Source organism: Callithrix jacchus, chromosome 7 (assembly GCF_049354715.1).
Source record: "Callithrix jacchus isolate 240 chromosome 7, calJac240_pri, whole genome shotgun sequence".
NCBI lineage: Eukaryota > Metazoa > Chordata > Mammalia > Primates > Cebidae > Callithrix > Callithrix jacchus.
This window is the reverse complement of record NC_133508.1, coordinates 95951089-95965167: the sequence shown is the minus strand read 5'-3', so window position 1 is coordinate 95965167 and position 14079 is coordinate 95951089. Positions and strand designations below refer to the sequence as shown.

Genomic DNA, 14079 nt, shown 5'->3' with positions numbered 1-14079 from the left:
AAGCATTTATTCAGCAAGTGTTCACCAAGAGGCTGCCGGGGCAGCTGGGCTCCGCGGCAGAAAGAACACAGATGCTAATAAAAGCCTGAGCACAGGATCAGGCTCTTTTGGTAAAGATGCTCCAGGGGACCAGCTGAACGCTTTACAGGGACCTTGCTCTGGCTCTGCATTTGGACTGCTGAGCTCCCACTCACTTCATCCCCCACCCACAGCACACACACCAGCTTCTGGGCCATTTTGAGTTTGGAGCGTCTCAGATTACGCTCAGTGTGACCTTGGGCAAATCCTATCACTCATCTCAGCCTCTGGCACATTTTCTATAAAACAGAGATAATAATACCCACCGTGCCAAGTTTCGGTAGCAGATTAACCAACAGCAAATGTGAAGTGCCCAGCCAAGCCCAGCATGTGCTTGATGCTCCACAACTTCTAGCTTCATTCCCCCCATCATGCCTTCCATAACCATGTGCCCAGCTTGGGCTAGATGCTGGTGGTCAAAAGATTAAAAGAAGTTAGACCTGCCTGCAGGGAATTTAAGCTTTGGTGGAGGAAATAAATAGTTGAACCTCTACCCCAGAGAAAGAGGGCTAAGGGCTGTGATGGAATTATGTCTGAGGGGTTATGGAACACAAGGAAGGGCAAATCACTTGGCCAAGTGGCCCTCAGTTTCCTCGTGTGTCAAATGAATGAAATTGGTTAGCACCCCACGCGAGATAATTTCAGTGACTTAGTGAAACTACATGTTGGAAAGTTTCACTCTGTGCTAGTACTTCTATTTATTTATCTGTTTCCCCATTAGAACTTCACCTACTTGAAGGGGATATCTTCTTTTTTTTTTTTTTTTTGAGACGGAGTTTCACTCTTGTTACCCAGACTGGAGTGCAATGGCGCTATCTCGGCTCACCGCAACCTCCGCCTCCTGGGTTCAGGCAATTCTCCTGCCTTAGCCTCCCGAGTAGCTGGGATTACAGGCACGTGCCACTGTGCCCAGCTAATTTTTTGTATTTTTTAGTAGAGACGGGGTTTCACCATGTTGACCAGGATGGTCTCGATCTCTTGACCTCATGATCCACCCGCCTTGGCCTCCCAAAGTGCTGGGATTACAGGCGTGAGCCACTGCGCCCGGCCGAAGGGGATATCTTCTAAGCATATGTCTTATTCATTCCTCTGTCCCCAGCACACTGACATAGAACTGGTGCCCAGTCAACATCTGTTGAGTAAACTGATAGAAGGATTTATAATCTAATTTTATCCTCCCAGAGCCCAGAGAGATACATCATCCTATAGATGGAGGAAAAACTGAATACAGAGTTCAGTGAGTGGCCTGGCAGTCAGTGGCCAAGCCAGGCATCTTGGAACCTGTGGTGATGACCTTTCTGCTAGATTTCACAACACAGGCCACTGTGGCTCAGGTGGGGTGACACTGCTCTCCTCGAGGTGACTCAGCTTTCCCTGGGGGGTCACCAAACCAATCCATCAGCCTTCACACTGAGTCATGGGCTGAGGTGAACTTCAGACCTGAGGAGAGAGCAGGGCTGCCCTGTGACATGGGTGTGCCCAGGGTTCCCTCAGTCCAGCTGAGCACACCACCTGGGAAATCCCTCATAGGGTAAAGATGGGGCAGGGACAAGGGCGTCACACCAGATCCACACCCATCTCCCGCAAGACTGTCTAAAGAGCAAAACCTGTCCTGTCACTGTGATTGGTGGGCTCTGACTCAGAGGCGGCGCCCCTTCTCCATCGCCAGTGTCCCGTCCTCAGCATTGGCCCCAATCATCTTTTGTCCTGCCTGGATTCCCAGCCTCCACCCTACCAACCTTCCTTTCAAAGAAGTTAAGTGATTTGCCATAACCACACATTATGAGTGTCATGTGCTTATGTTCAGACATTCTTGACTGGCTCCCTAATCTAAACCCCCAGCTCAGCACTCAAGGTCATCTTGCTGAAGCCTCAGCCTACTTTTCCCATTTTTTCCTCTATACACCCTTGAATCCTTCACTTTAGATGGGTCTGTGTGTTGCTATTCTTCAGAGTTACCCTTTATTTTCCCTTCTCCTTGCCCTTGCTAATATACTAACTCACTTTCATCTGGAATGCCCTTCCTATGTCTTATCCATACTTCAGATCTGAGCTCAAAAGCCACCTCATTCAGGAAGCCTGCCCAGATCTCCTCAGCCCAAACACTAGGATAATGCCAGTTATGTTTATTGATAATTTCTGTTGTGCAAATACTGTGTATACTGTGCAAAGTATGATCAGTACTTTATATGCTTCATTTAATGTGATACTTCCAACAATCTTACAGGTAAGTGAATATTTATTACCCCCATTTTATAGATGTGGAAACTGAGACTCAGAAAGGAGAGCTAACTTGTCCACATTTACATGCCTCTCAAATGCCAGTCTGCCCGACTCCAGGTTGCTCCATGACTTTGGTTTGTGCTTCGCATGTTCTTTGCACCTCTTTGGGGTACTCATCTTGTTGGGTGCTGTATTTTCCTATGAAACTCATCCACTCAGTTCTACTGTGATCTTCCTGAAGACAGGTGACCAGTGTTGTAGGTAGTGTCTGACATAGACTGGGCCATGAGGCAGATAGCAAGAGCAAAAGAGCCAGAGTTATGGAGCACCGCCATGTGCTAGTCCATGCTAATTACCATACACATACGTACATAGCATTTAAGTCTTGTCAGTCTCATTTTATAGACGAGGAAATGGAGGCACAGCAAGGCTAAATAACGTGACAAAATCTATGAGAAAAAAAAATTGAGGTAGACCTACATGGAATCATCTCAAAAATATGCCATTAAGTGAAAAAACAAAAAAATGGAGTGCCTGTTTGCATCATGTGCTCTCACTAGGGAAAATTAAAACATAATAAAACACACATATGTGGCCAGGTGCAGTGGCTCAGCCTGTAATCCCAGCACTTTGGGATGCCAAGGTGGGTGGATCACAAGGTCAGGAGTTCAAGACCAGCCTGACCAACATGGTGAAACCCTGTTGGTTTTTGTATTTCTACTAAAAATACAAAAATTAGCCAGGCGTGGTGGTGGCACCTGTAATCCCAGCTACTCAGGAGGCTGAAGCAAGGGAATCATTGGAACCTGGGAGGTGGAGGTTGCAGTGAGCCAAGATCATGCCACTGTACTCCAGCCTGGGTGACAGAGCAAGACTCTGTCCCAAGGAAAAAAAATATATATATACATATATATTCCTTTATGTGTTTATGCTGAGACTGCTTTAGGGACATACAAGAAACTGCTTTTGGGGAGGTGACAAAGGAGGGGCTTAGAGGAATAGAGACTAAAGGATTGAAGGGGACTTGTTTTTTAAATCATCTAATAGTTTGTGTTAAATAGGGTTTTTAAATTATTTGCATGTATTTCTCAAAAATAAAATTTGCTTATTTAAAATATGGATCCATGAAAACTTTGAAGATGAAACATTCCAAAAAGAATTTAGCCTCTGACTTTTCTGACTCCAGGAATCTTTCTGTTATAACCATCTCATTTCTGACATACAGGCGTACCTCAGACATATCGTGGGTTCAGTTGCTGAGCACAGCCATAAAGGAAACATCACAATAAAGTAAGTCACACACATTTTTTAGCTTCTCAATGTATATGAAAGTCATGTTTATACTATACTATAGTCTGATAGGTGTGCAATAGCATTATGTCTTTAAAAACACTGTACATACCTTAATTAAAAACAACTTTATTGCTAAAAAATGGCAACCATCATCTGAGCCTTCAGTGTGTTGTAATCTTGCTGGCGGAGAATCTTGTGTTGATGTTGATGACTACTGACTAATCATAGCGGTGGTTGTTGAAGACTGGGGTGGCTGCAGCAATTTCTTAAAATAAGGCAACAGTAAAGTTTACTGCATCCACTGATGTTTCCTTTCATTCCATCTTTTGTGACAGATTTCTCTGTACCATGCGATGCTATTCGATAGAATTTTATCCATAGTAGAACTCTTTCCAAAATTGGAGCTAATCCTCTCAGGTCTTTCTGATGCTTTATCAACTAAATTTAGGTAATATTCTAAATCCTTTGTTGTCATTTCAACAATAGAAACAGCATCTTTACCAGGAGTAGTTTCTATCTCAAGAAAGTACTTTCTTTGCTCATCCATAAAAAGCAACTTCTCCTTCATTCAAGTTTCATTATGAGATTGCAGCAATTCAGTCCCATCTTCAGGCTCCTCTTCTAATTCTAGTTCTCTTGCTATTTTTGCCACATTGCAGTGATTTCCTCCACTGAAGCTTGGATCTCTCAAAGTTATCCATCAGGGTTAGGTTCTACTTCTACCAAACTCATATTAATGCTGATATTTTGACCTACCATGAATCACAATCGTTCTTAATGGCATCTAAAATGGCGAATCCTTTCCACGATGTTTCAAATGTACGTTGCCAAGATCCATCAGAGGAATCACTATCTATGATGGCTATAGCCTTATGAAATGTAGTTCTTAAATAATAAGACTTGCAAGTTGAAATTACTCCTTGATCCATGGCCTGCAGAATGGATGTTGTGTTAGCAGGTATGAAAACATCTGTCTTCTTGTACATCTCCATTAGAGATCTTGGGTGACCAGGTGCATTGCCAATGAGCAGTAACACTTTGAAAGGAATCTTTTTCTGAGCAGTATGTCTCAACATTGGGCTTACAATATTTACTAAACCATGTGGTAAACAAATGTACTGTCATCTAGCTCTGATGTTTCATTTGTAGAGCACAGGCAGAGTAGATTTATCCTAATTCTTAAGGGCCCAGGGTTTTGGGATTAGTAAATGAGCATCGGCTTCAACTTAAAGTCAGCAGCTGCATTATTAACAAAAGTCAATCTATCCTTTGAAGCTTTGAAGCCAGGTGTTGACTTCTCTTTTGCTATCAAAGTCCTAGATGGCATCTTATTCCAATAGAAAGCTGTTTCAGTTACATTGAAAAATCTATTGTTTAGTGTAGCCACCTTCATGAGTGATCTGAGCTAGACCTTCTGAATAACTTGCTGCAGCTTCTACATCAGCACTTGCTGCTTCACCTTCCACATTTATGAGATTGAGACTTCTTTCCTTAAACCTCATTAACCAACCTCTGCCAGCTTCAGACTTTTCTTCTGCAGCTTCCTCACTCTCAGCCTCCTTAGAATGAAAGAGAGTTAGGGCCTTGCTCTGGATTAGGCTTTAACTTAAGGGACTGTTGTGGCTGGTTTGATCTTCTACCTAGACCACTAAAACTTTCTCCATCTCAGCACTAAGGCTGTTTAGCTTTCTTGTTATTTGTATGTTCACTGAAATAGTGCATTCAGTTTCCCTCAGGAACTTTTCTTTCACATTCATATCTTGGCAAACTGTTTGGTGCAAGAGACCTAGATTTCAGCCAGTCTCAGCTCTCAAGATGCCTTCCTCATTAAGCTTTATAATTTCTAGCTTTTGATTTAAAATGAGAGATATGACTCTTCCCTTCACTTGAACATTTAGAGGCCGTTGTAGAGTTATATTGACTTAATTTCAACATTGTTGTGTCTTAGGGAATAGGGAGACCCAAGGAGAGGGAGAAATATGGGGAATAGCCAGTTGGTGAATTATGTTTACCATCTTATATGGGAGCAACTTGTAATACCTTAAAACAATGACAATAGTAACATCAAAGATTGTGATAGCAGATCACCATAACAGATACAGTAATACTGAAAACATTTGAAATATTGAGAGAATTACCAAAACGTGATGTAGAAGCATGCCGGAAGTGAGCACCTGCTGTTGAACAAATGTCACTGAGAGACTACTCGATGCAGGGTTGCCACAAACCTTCAATTTGTTTAAAAAAAAGAAAAAAGAAAAACAATATCTTCAAAGCACAATAAAATGAAGCTCCATAAAGTTAGGCATGCCTGTAGTTGGAGAAAATTTTCATACATGGTATTATGACAATTATGGTCAGCTGTATATGACAGAAAACTCACAATCACTTGAATGTCAATAAGAATAGCATCACTTAAATGACAATAAGAATAATATCAACCTCACAGGGTTGCTGAGTGGCTTACATAGCATCATGAGACATATGAAAAATTAATCTTGATAACATATGTAATATATAATCATGATGTTCTATTCTCTCACATAGTAACAGAAGTCAAGAGGGAAATAATCATAGACTGAAATAGCCCTCTCTAGCGGCAGAGACCCAGATTCCTTCTAACTTCTTGCTCTGCCATCCTCAACATCCTAACTGGTGCAAGATGGCTGCTCCATTCAGCAAGAAGGAGGAAGAGCAGGACAAGGGGGTAGCCCTTGCATTTAAGAACACTTCTCAGAAGTTGCAAACCCTACCTCTGCTTACATCTCATGAACCAGCACTTAGTTACCTGGAAATACCTAGCTATAATGGAGCCCCGATGTTGCAAGATTTCATCTTTAGCAACAACATGCCCAGCTAAAAATCAGAGGTTCTGGATGGGTATAGTGGCTCATGCCTGCAATCACAACACTTTGGGAGGCCAAGGCAGGAGGAGTACTTGTGGCCAGGAATTTGAGGCTACAGTCAGCCATGATCATGCCACTGCATTCCAGCCTGGGAAACAGAGTGAGACCCTGTCTCTAAAATAAAATTTAAAAAAAATTAAAATATAAATCAGGGGTTGTACTGTTAAGGAGGAAGGAGAGAGCAGCTATTTGGGAACAACGAGCCTGTCTCTACAACAGACATAAATGCTTTGCTTTCAGAATTCATCTGCCCTGCTCTCTAAAACTGATGTATGACTGGATATATTTTATGTTTCTGACATACTCCTGGGTTCTCTACAGAGAATATTAATACACATTGAGAGAAGACAACTAACTTCTTATTAAAGGCCCAATTCCTAAACCAAATTATCAATGGGCTTTCTCTGAAGGAAGGTCCAATTTATGATTTTGGACATCTGAATTACCCTTTCTAAGTCATGTGACCTTGGGTAAGTCATTTACCACTCTAAGCCCATTGTGTATCACTTAAATGTCAATAAGAACAACATCTACCTTACAGAGTTGCTGGATGGCTTACACAGCATCATGAGACACATGAAAAATTAATTTTGATAATATATGTTATTTAACCCAAAACATCTTATCATTTCAACATATAACCAATTTAAATTACTAATGAGATACATACATTCTATTTTTCATACTAGGACTTTGAAATTCAGTATGTGTTTTATCCTGACAATATTTCATGTGTTCTCTACCCATGGGTGGCTGCCAAGTTGGACAAAGCAGGTTAAGACTAATTTAAGTGTCCTTGCTGGGTGCCCCCTTAGTGTCCTATACTTACAAGTGAAGAAGTCATCCTTTCTGTGGCAAGTGCCCGTTTACTTGGTTTATCCACAAGTAAATCCCTTGAGGAGATGGAATGAGCGATATCCCCAGGCCCTACGTAGTACCTAGCAGAGAGCAGACACTTAATAAATACTTGTTAAACAAATATTATTAATTTCTCTATCCCCAATGATCGACCCAGTGCTTGACCCTCAGTAGGCATTTAATAAAGACTTACTAAATTAATGAAGTCATGACCCAACATTTTAATGGTAAGTGAATTTGCAATTTGACAGCAGGTGAAAACCTGGCAGTTTATTGCAGAAAAGACAATGGTACCTTTCTAACCCTCAAAGTAACACCTGCCGTTATGTCAAATTTCCTTCACTGCCTCCTTTCTCCCAAACAGAACTGGAGCCAGATGGGAAGCCATGGACCTTCCCATTCTGGCAAAATCGCACAATGCCTGGTCTGCAATGATAAGCAAGCACATCAAGTTCCCACGAACAAATAAAATTAACTTTCAGCTAAGGCCAAAATTCTCCATTTCACTGTCTCTCTTTTTCTCGTAAGAGTGTGCAAGGTGAGAGGCTCTGAAATGTTCCCAGTCACTGACTGAAATCTAGGGAGCTTTATACAATAATGCCAGTAGTCATTATAACAATCAGACATTTCAACCTCAGCACCACACCACCATTTACTAGTTAAATAAATTGAAGTGGCCAGGCGCAGTGGCTCAAGCCTGTAATCCCAGAACTTTGGGAGGCTGACGCGGGTGGATCACAAGGTCAAGAGATCGAGACCATCCTGGTCAACATGGTGAAACCCCATCTACTAAAAATACAAAAAATTAGCTGGGCATGGTGGCGTGTGCCTGTAATCCCAGCTACTCAGGAGGCTGAGGCAGGAGAATTGCCTGAACCCAGTAGGCAGAGGTTGCGGTGAGCCGCGATCGTGCCATTGCACTCCAGCCTGGGTAACAAGAGTGAAACTCCGTCTTAAAAAAAATAAATAATAAATTGAAGCAACTTATGTGTCTCCCATGAACATTCATTTTCTCATCTGTAAGATGGCGACACTTATCTGGTTATGCTGCTGTGAGGACCCTCTGAGAACAGAGCTCCCCACACATGCTGGTGCTCCGTGAGTGGCAACTTGCATTATTCCCAAAGCAACCTGGCATGGCTCTCTGAATGATATTTGCAAAGTAAGACTTAGCATTATTTTTGTCTTGACAATCAGCCATAGTCCGGATGATTTTCTTAAAGTTCTGTCGAGCTGCCCCCACCCCCCTTGTGGACAACTAAAACACAAACACTATTTAGAAAGATCTGGGCCGAGTCATTTCTTTGGAGCCTGGTGGCAGGCCAGGAGGCTGATCACAAAAGCGGCATTCAGCTGCAACAACAGCAGCCTGGTGGGCAGGGGCCTTGTCCCAAACATTCTTGACTAGGCTTCTGGGGGGAAGGTGTTACCAGCCTGCAAATATTTGTTGCTCTATTTCCATAGCAACCATGGAGGCCATTCTGAAACCCTGAAACTGCACATCAAAACTTGGGAGGTGCTGCAAAGCCAAGCCTGTTTGGAAGGAGGCCTTCTCCTGGACTCTTCCCTCCCCTAAAACTGAAGACTTTGCCAGGATTCTTTCAAAGGGCATTAAAGAGAAGTTATTGTGCCGGCTGCACACAGCCTACTGCCTGCTCTGAGGAAGATGTATGGGCAAAGACTGTTGCCAATTACCCATGATAGGCTTTAAGAGACTTTAAGCCAAAATGAGTGTCTGGCTGTTTTCTGCAGCACTTTTGCAGCATGGAGTGCTGAATCTGGCTGTGGCACGGAACAGTAACACCACCCACTACCTGTGCACCCTCAGGGAAGTTGCTCACTGTCCCTGAGTCTTTTCCTCAGCAAAAAATGCAATTAAGCCCAATTTAGTAAACTCATATTGATATCTACTCTGAGCCAGATGCTGAGATTACAAAGCTGAAAACACAAGGCAATTCCCCTCAGGAAACTCAGATAGCCTATCAGGCAGAACTGTATTAAATATTAAGTTGGATCATACCAGGAATCCACTGCCTGGCACCCAGTGGGATCTGTTTTACTATAAAAATTTATTTCCCCTCTTCTTCAAACCAGGCTGCTCCAAAGAGAGTCCTGAAAGATGATCAAGGGCCCATATATTTTTATAACATTCTTCTTGTACCCAAGATAAATCTACCAGTTTTGGACATGATCTTTTACTGGTTGCATATATTATGTCTTCATTATAACATACTTTCATGATCTATACCTCACTGGACTTTGTTAACCATCTGCTGAATTTGGAAGGACAAGAATGGTGTTTTTCACTTCAGATTGAAGATACCGAGGCACAAAGGTGAAGGCATTTGTCCAGGTTGCAGTGGGAGTTAGAGGCAGAGCTGGGATTCGAACACACATTTTCCAACTTATTCTTTCAATAAATATTTCTTGAGTAGCTGCTAGGTGCCAGCGTTGTTCTAGACACTGGGGTCAAAGGCAGTGGATAAAACAAATTCGCATCAGAGACCTCAAGCTGTAGGGGAAAAAAAGCAGATTGCTAACAAATGTATAAATACAGACTACATTAAGAAGTGATAAGCACAGTGGAGAAAAAAATCAGCAGAATAGAGATGATAGCATTGCTGGATAGTATTAATCGTTTATATAGATTGCCTGGGAAGTACTTTCTGAGGAGGCAGGGCAGAAGTGAGGAGCTGGCCTGTGGACATCGTGGTGGAAAAGTGTCCAGGTAGGAGGAAGAGCAAGGCGTGAGGCCCTGAGCTGGGAACATGTTGGCACATTGTAGAGGAGCTAGAAGGCTGGTGTGGCTGGAGCAGCAGAGGGATAAGGAGGTTGGCAGGAGAGGAAGCCAAGGAGAAGTGAGCAGTCCAATTCATGGGGACCTTGTAGGAAGTGGAATTAATGTTGGGTTTTGCCCCAGATGAGATGGGAGTCATTGGAGGGCTTTGGGCAAAGCAGTGCCCACAATGTGATTTAGCATGTTAAAAGATCCCTTCGACTCCCACATGAACAACAGTGTGAAGGGCAGCAAGGATGGAAACAGGGAGACCAATTATTAAGAGGCTACTGCAAGCAACCAGGCCAGAAAGGAGCATGGCTCCCTGAGGAGACATGTAGCCTGAGGTGATGAGAAGTGTCAGATTTTGGATCTATTTTTCAGCAGAAGGCTTCAGGATCTGCTGATGGTTTGAAGGTGGGGTGTGGGCAGGAAGAGTCCCACATGACTTCAGGGCTAAGTAACTAGAAGAATAAAGTTGCTATATTCAGAGATGAAAAATATGGGCAAGGAGCAGGTTAATGGTTAATGAGAATCAGGATGTTTCTTTTCTTTTTTTTTTTTGAGATGGAGTCTCATGCTATCACCCAGGCTGGAGTGCAGTGGCATGATCTGGGCCATTGCAACCTCCGCCTCCTGGGTTCAAGCGATTCTCCTGCCTCATCCTCCCAAATAGCTGAGATTCCAGGTGCCCACCACCATGTCCAGCTAGTTTCTTGTTGTTGTTGTTGTTTTTTGTTTGTATTTTTAGTAGAGACAGGGTTTTGCTATGTCAGCCAGGCTGTTCTTGAACTCCTGACCTCAAGTGATCCTCCTGCCTCAGCCTCCCAAAGTGCTGAGATTACAGGCATGAGCCGTTGTGCCCAGCCAGGGTGTTTCTTTTAAATATCGTACATTTAAGGTGCCTAATGGAGATCCCATGGAGAGGGCAGGGAAGGTGGAAAAAGGCAAGCTGGAGAGATTCTTTTGCCATTCTTCAGAACACGTGTTATTTAAAGCCATAGGCCTCAGTCAAAATCCCCAAGGGATTAAATGGAGGTAGAGAAGATAAAGAGGACCAGTCCTGGGAGCACTCCAGTTAGTAAGAGGAGGAGGACCTGACAAGAAAGCTGTGAAGGAGGGGCTTGTTAAGGCAGGAAGAAAACCCAGAGACTCCCTTCCTGGAAGACGAAGGAAGTGTTTTAAGAAAAGAGTGCCCCAAAGAGTGAAATCAGTCCTTGGTTAGGGTGGCAAGTGAGTTCCAGATTTGGTAAAGAATAATGCTTAGTGACCTTGACAAATCTCTGTTTGGGTGAAGTGAAGATAAAAGCCTGATTGAATAGGTTCAAGAGAATAGGAGGAGAGAAAGCAGAGACTGTAAGCAGGTTCAACTCTTCGGGGATTTTGTCTGGAAAGAGGAACAGAGAAACGAGGAGGGGATAGGGATCAATGGAGAGTTTCTTTTTAACACGTGGCTGGGTTCGTAGCATGTTTATGCATTGATGGGAATGGTCTACTAGAAAGGTAGAAATTAATGAGGCAGAGGGGCCCTGGTATAGGGTCAATGCCTGGGAGTAGATAAGAAGAATGGGATCAATTTCAGTCCCTAGAATGTCTTCTACTAAAATGACATGGCCCCTCATTCATAAAAGCATACATCAGGGGATAATTTTAAACTGTTTTCAAATGCAAACATTTCTTTTAATTACATAGCCCAAGTTTACCAGGAGGTGTCAAAAATATTGCCCAGTGGATTATGGAGAACCTACTTAGTGGACACAGTGAGTTAGCCACTCCTCCTGCTGGGTTCCCTCAGCATTGTTAAACACCTAATTGCAGGTTATTTATGTGGCAGGTTCCCTGGTAGACATGAACTCCCCACAGGGAGGGACTGTGTTCTGTTCTTGTCTGCAGCCCATGCCTAGCAAATGTCTAGCAAATGCATCTTCACAAACCATTTGGGAAAGGAAGGAGAAGAAGGAATAAAAAGAAAGAACACGGGAATTGGATCATCCGGCCCTATTGAACGTTTCTCCTTTCAAATGAGGCACGAGCCTGATATTATTTTGGAAACATACTTTCCCAACAGTAGAGTGAGGAGACAATTTATTTTCTTTTAAATTTGTGATGACAAGAGAAGGAAAGGAATGAACATTTATTGTGTGCCCACAGTGTACTAGGTACTCTGCTAACCAGTCACTTGAGTGATCTCTTTTACAGATAACCAACATGATTAGGGAAAATACTCCATTTGCACACTAAGTCACCAGCACTACCATTAAGGTTAAATTGTCCTGTGATGAAATGGAATGTCTCATATAGCAATGAGCTTCCCATCAATGGAGTTACATAAGCAAAAGCTGGATAATGTCTGTGGGGAATCCCAGCATATAATGGTCATTGGGCTTTATTATCTTAGGGACCAATCCAATCCTGGGATTCAACAAGTCCAAGTTATATAATTCTATAGGTGTCTAATTGATACTTCAGGGTTTCTCGTCATCTAAATATGGGCACATACAAGTGTCACGTCAGGAGGCAATGCTGGCATAGTACTTCAACATGCAGATGCCGACGTCTGACTGCTGAAGACAATATTTGGCTCTGCTGCTCATAACCAGACTATGCGCCTCAGTTCCCTCATCCATAAAATAAGAAGAATAATAGATAGACCAGAATCTAAAATTTATTTAAAGTGTTTAGAACAGCATCTGGCATATAGTAAGTGCTCAATAAATGGTAGCTATTATTTATTCAACTCAACCAACTCAGACTGCACCACCCTGGGACCCATGGATATCTGTTTTGGCCCACTCTTACACATTAAACCAAAGCCAACTCCAATTAGAAAGGTGGGGCTCAGCAGACAGAAGCCCTTGGGAACTGAGTTACTTTGATGGGGGTACCAGCAGCCCCAGCCAAATGGTCCCTTTCCTGCTCCAGAATCATACCCATCTGCCCTGGCTGGGCAATGTGCAGAAATGTTTATGGCGACCTCATTTGTTTTCTTTTCTGTGACTGCTGCCTTCCAAAGGCCAGGAACTGCTGAAATTAAACCAAGGTAGGGGCCAGGGGAGCAGACAGGGCCTGGGCTAGGGCCAGGAGTAATGAAGTGGAAAATGTTCACACCACGGGCAGCATTACAATGCACCTGTACAAATAGAATGAAACCTGCCCACCCCCTTCCTCCTGGGGGCCCAACCGCCTTGCTGACTTCTCTTTATGGCTTCACTTTCTGCCTTGCCTGGTCAGGGCTTAGGCCTACAATGAAGATAAGAAACAAAGACACCCAGAGTGGAGTGAGAAGGGACAAAATCAGAAGCAAGTGAAAACAGAGATACCCTTAGCTCACACATTTCCTGAAAATTGCAGCAAGTTCTCTGAAGGCCCAGTCATCTAAAACATGGGAGAAATACACACAGTTAATGAGTGCCAACTATGCACCAGGGATTTGGCGGGGCACTTTCATATACCTTTGCTCATTCCATTCATCCAGTGCAGTTTAGCTCCATGTCACAGACAAGGAAACTGAAGGCTAAGACAAAGCTGGCAGGTGACCAAATCAAGATTTGAACCCAGGTTATTTTCATTCCTCTTTTATAAGGAAGTTACTCAGAACCAGCGTGGTAAGTGACTTTCTTAAAGCCATGCAGCTGTAGAGTGAAAACCCAGAGGTCCTGGGCTTTTGGGATGGTGGTCACCATGGCACTTGCCAACAGGAAGGAGGCTTAGAGAGACAGGTAGGCCAGACCATCCTTGACATGATATCTCTAAGGCCTGAAGATCTGTTGCTTTTCACCTCTCCCAAACTCAGTCACTTCACTCCCAACTCCATCTGTAGGTGAGCCACAATGTCCAACCCAGGGTCCATGCCTCCTAAGTGTTTGCTGTATGAAAAAATGACTGAAAGATGAATAATGCCATCTGTAAGTTTATCAGCACATCATGCTTTTATCTTTCTCAGAA

At 43.1% G+C, this 14079-nt stretch overlaps 1 protein-coding gene and 1 long non-coding RNA gene across 14 annotated transcripts in view; one reads left to right on the top strand and one right to left on the bottom strand.

Moving 5' to 3' along the window:
- LOC128928178 (uncharacterized) overlaps positions 1 to 14079 on the bottom strand; it is a 173414-nt gene that overhangs the window by 75118 nt on the left and 84217 nt on the right. For 3 of the 13 annotated variants that reach the window (XR_013520130.1, XR_013520121.1, XR_013520131.1), the window contains 2 exons: positions 7330 to 7438; positions 3701 to 5905 (listed from right to left, as the gene is read on the bottom strand). The exons of 7 other annotated variants lie outside the window; for them this stretch is intronic. The gene's annotated coding sequence lies outside the window, so the exon portion shown is untranslated. Of the gene's footprint in view, positions 1 to 3700; positions 5906 to 7329; positions 7439 to 9606; positions 9871 to 14079 lie in introns of those variants that run through there. 3 more of the 13 variants (XR_013520118.1, XM_078331998.1, XR_013520128.1) reach the window with 2 other exon arrangements.
- On the top strand, positions 3485 to 9793 carry LOC144577009 (uncharacterized). Its single transcript, XR_013520132.1, has 2 exons — positions 3485 to 3591; positions 8823 to 9793. It is a non-coding gene; the product is annotated as an uncharacterized LOC144577009 (long non-coding RNA).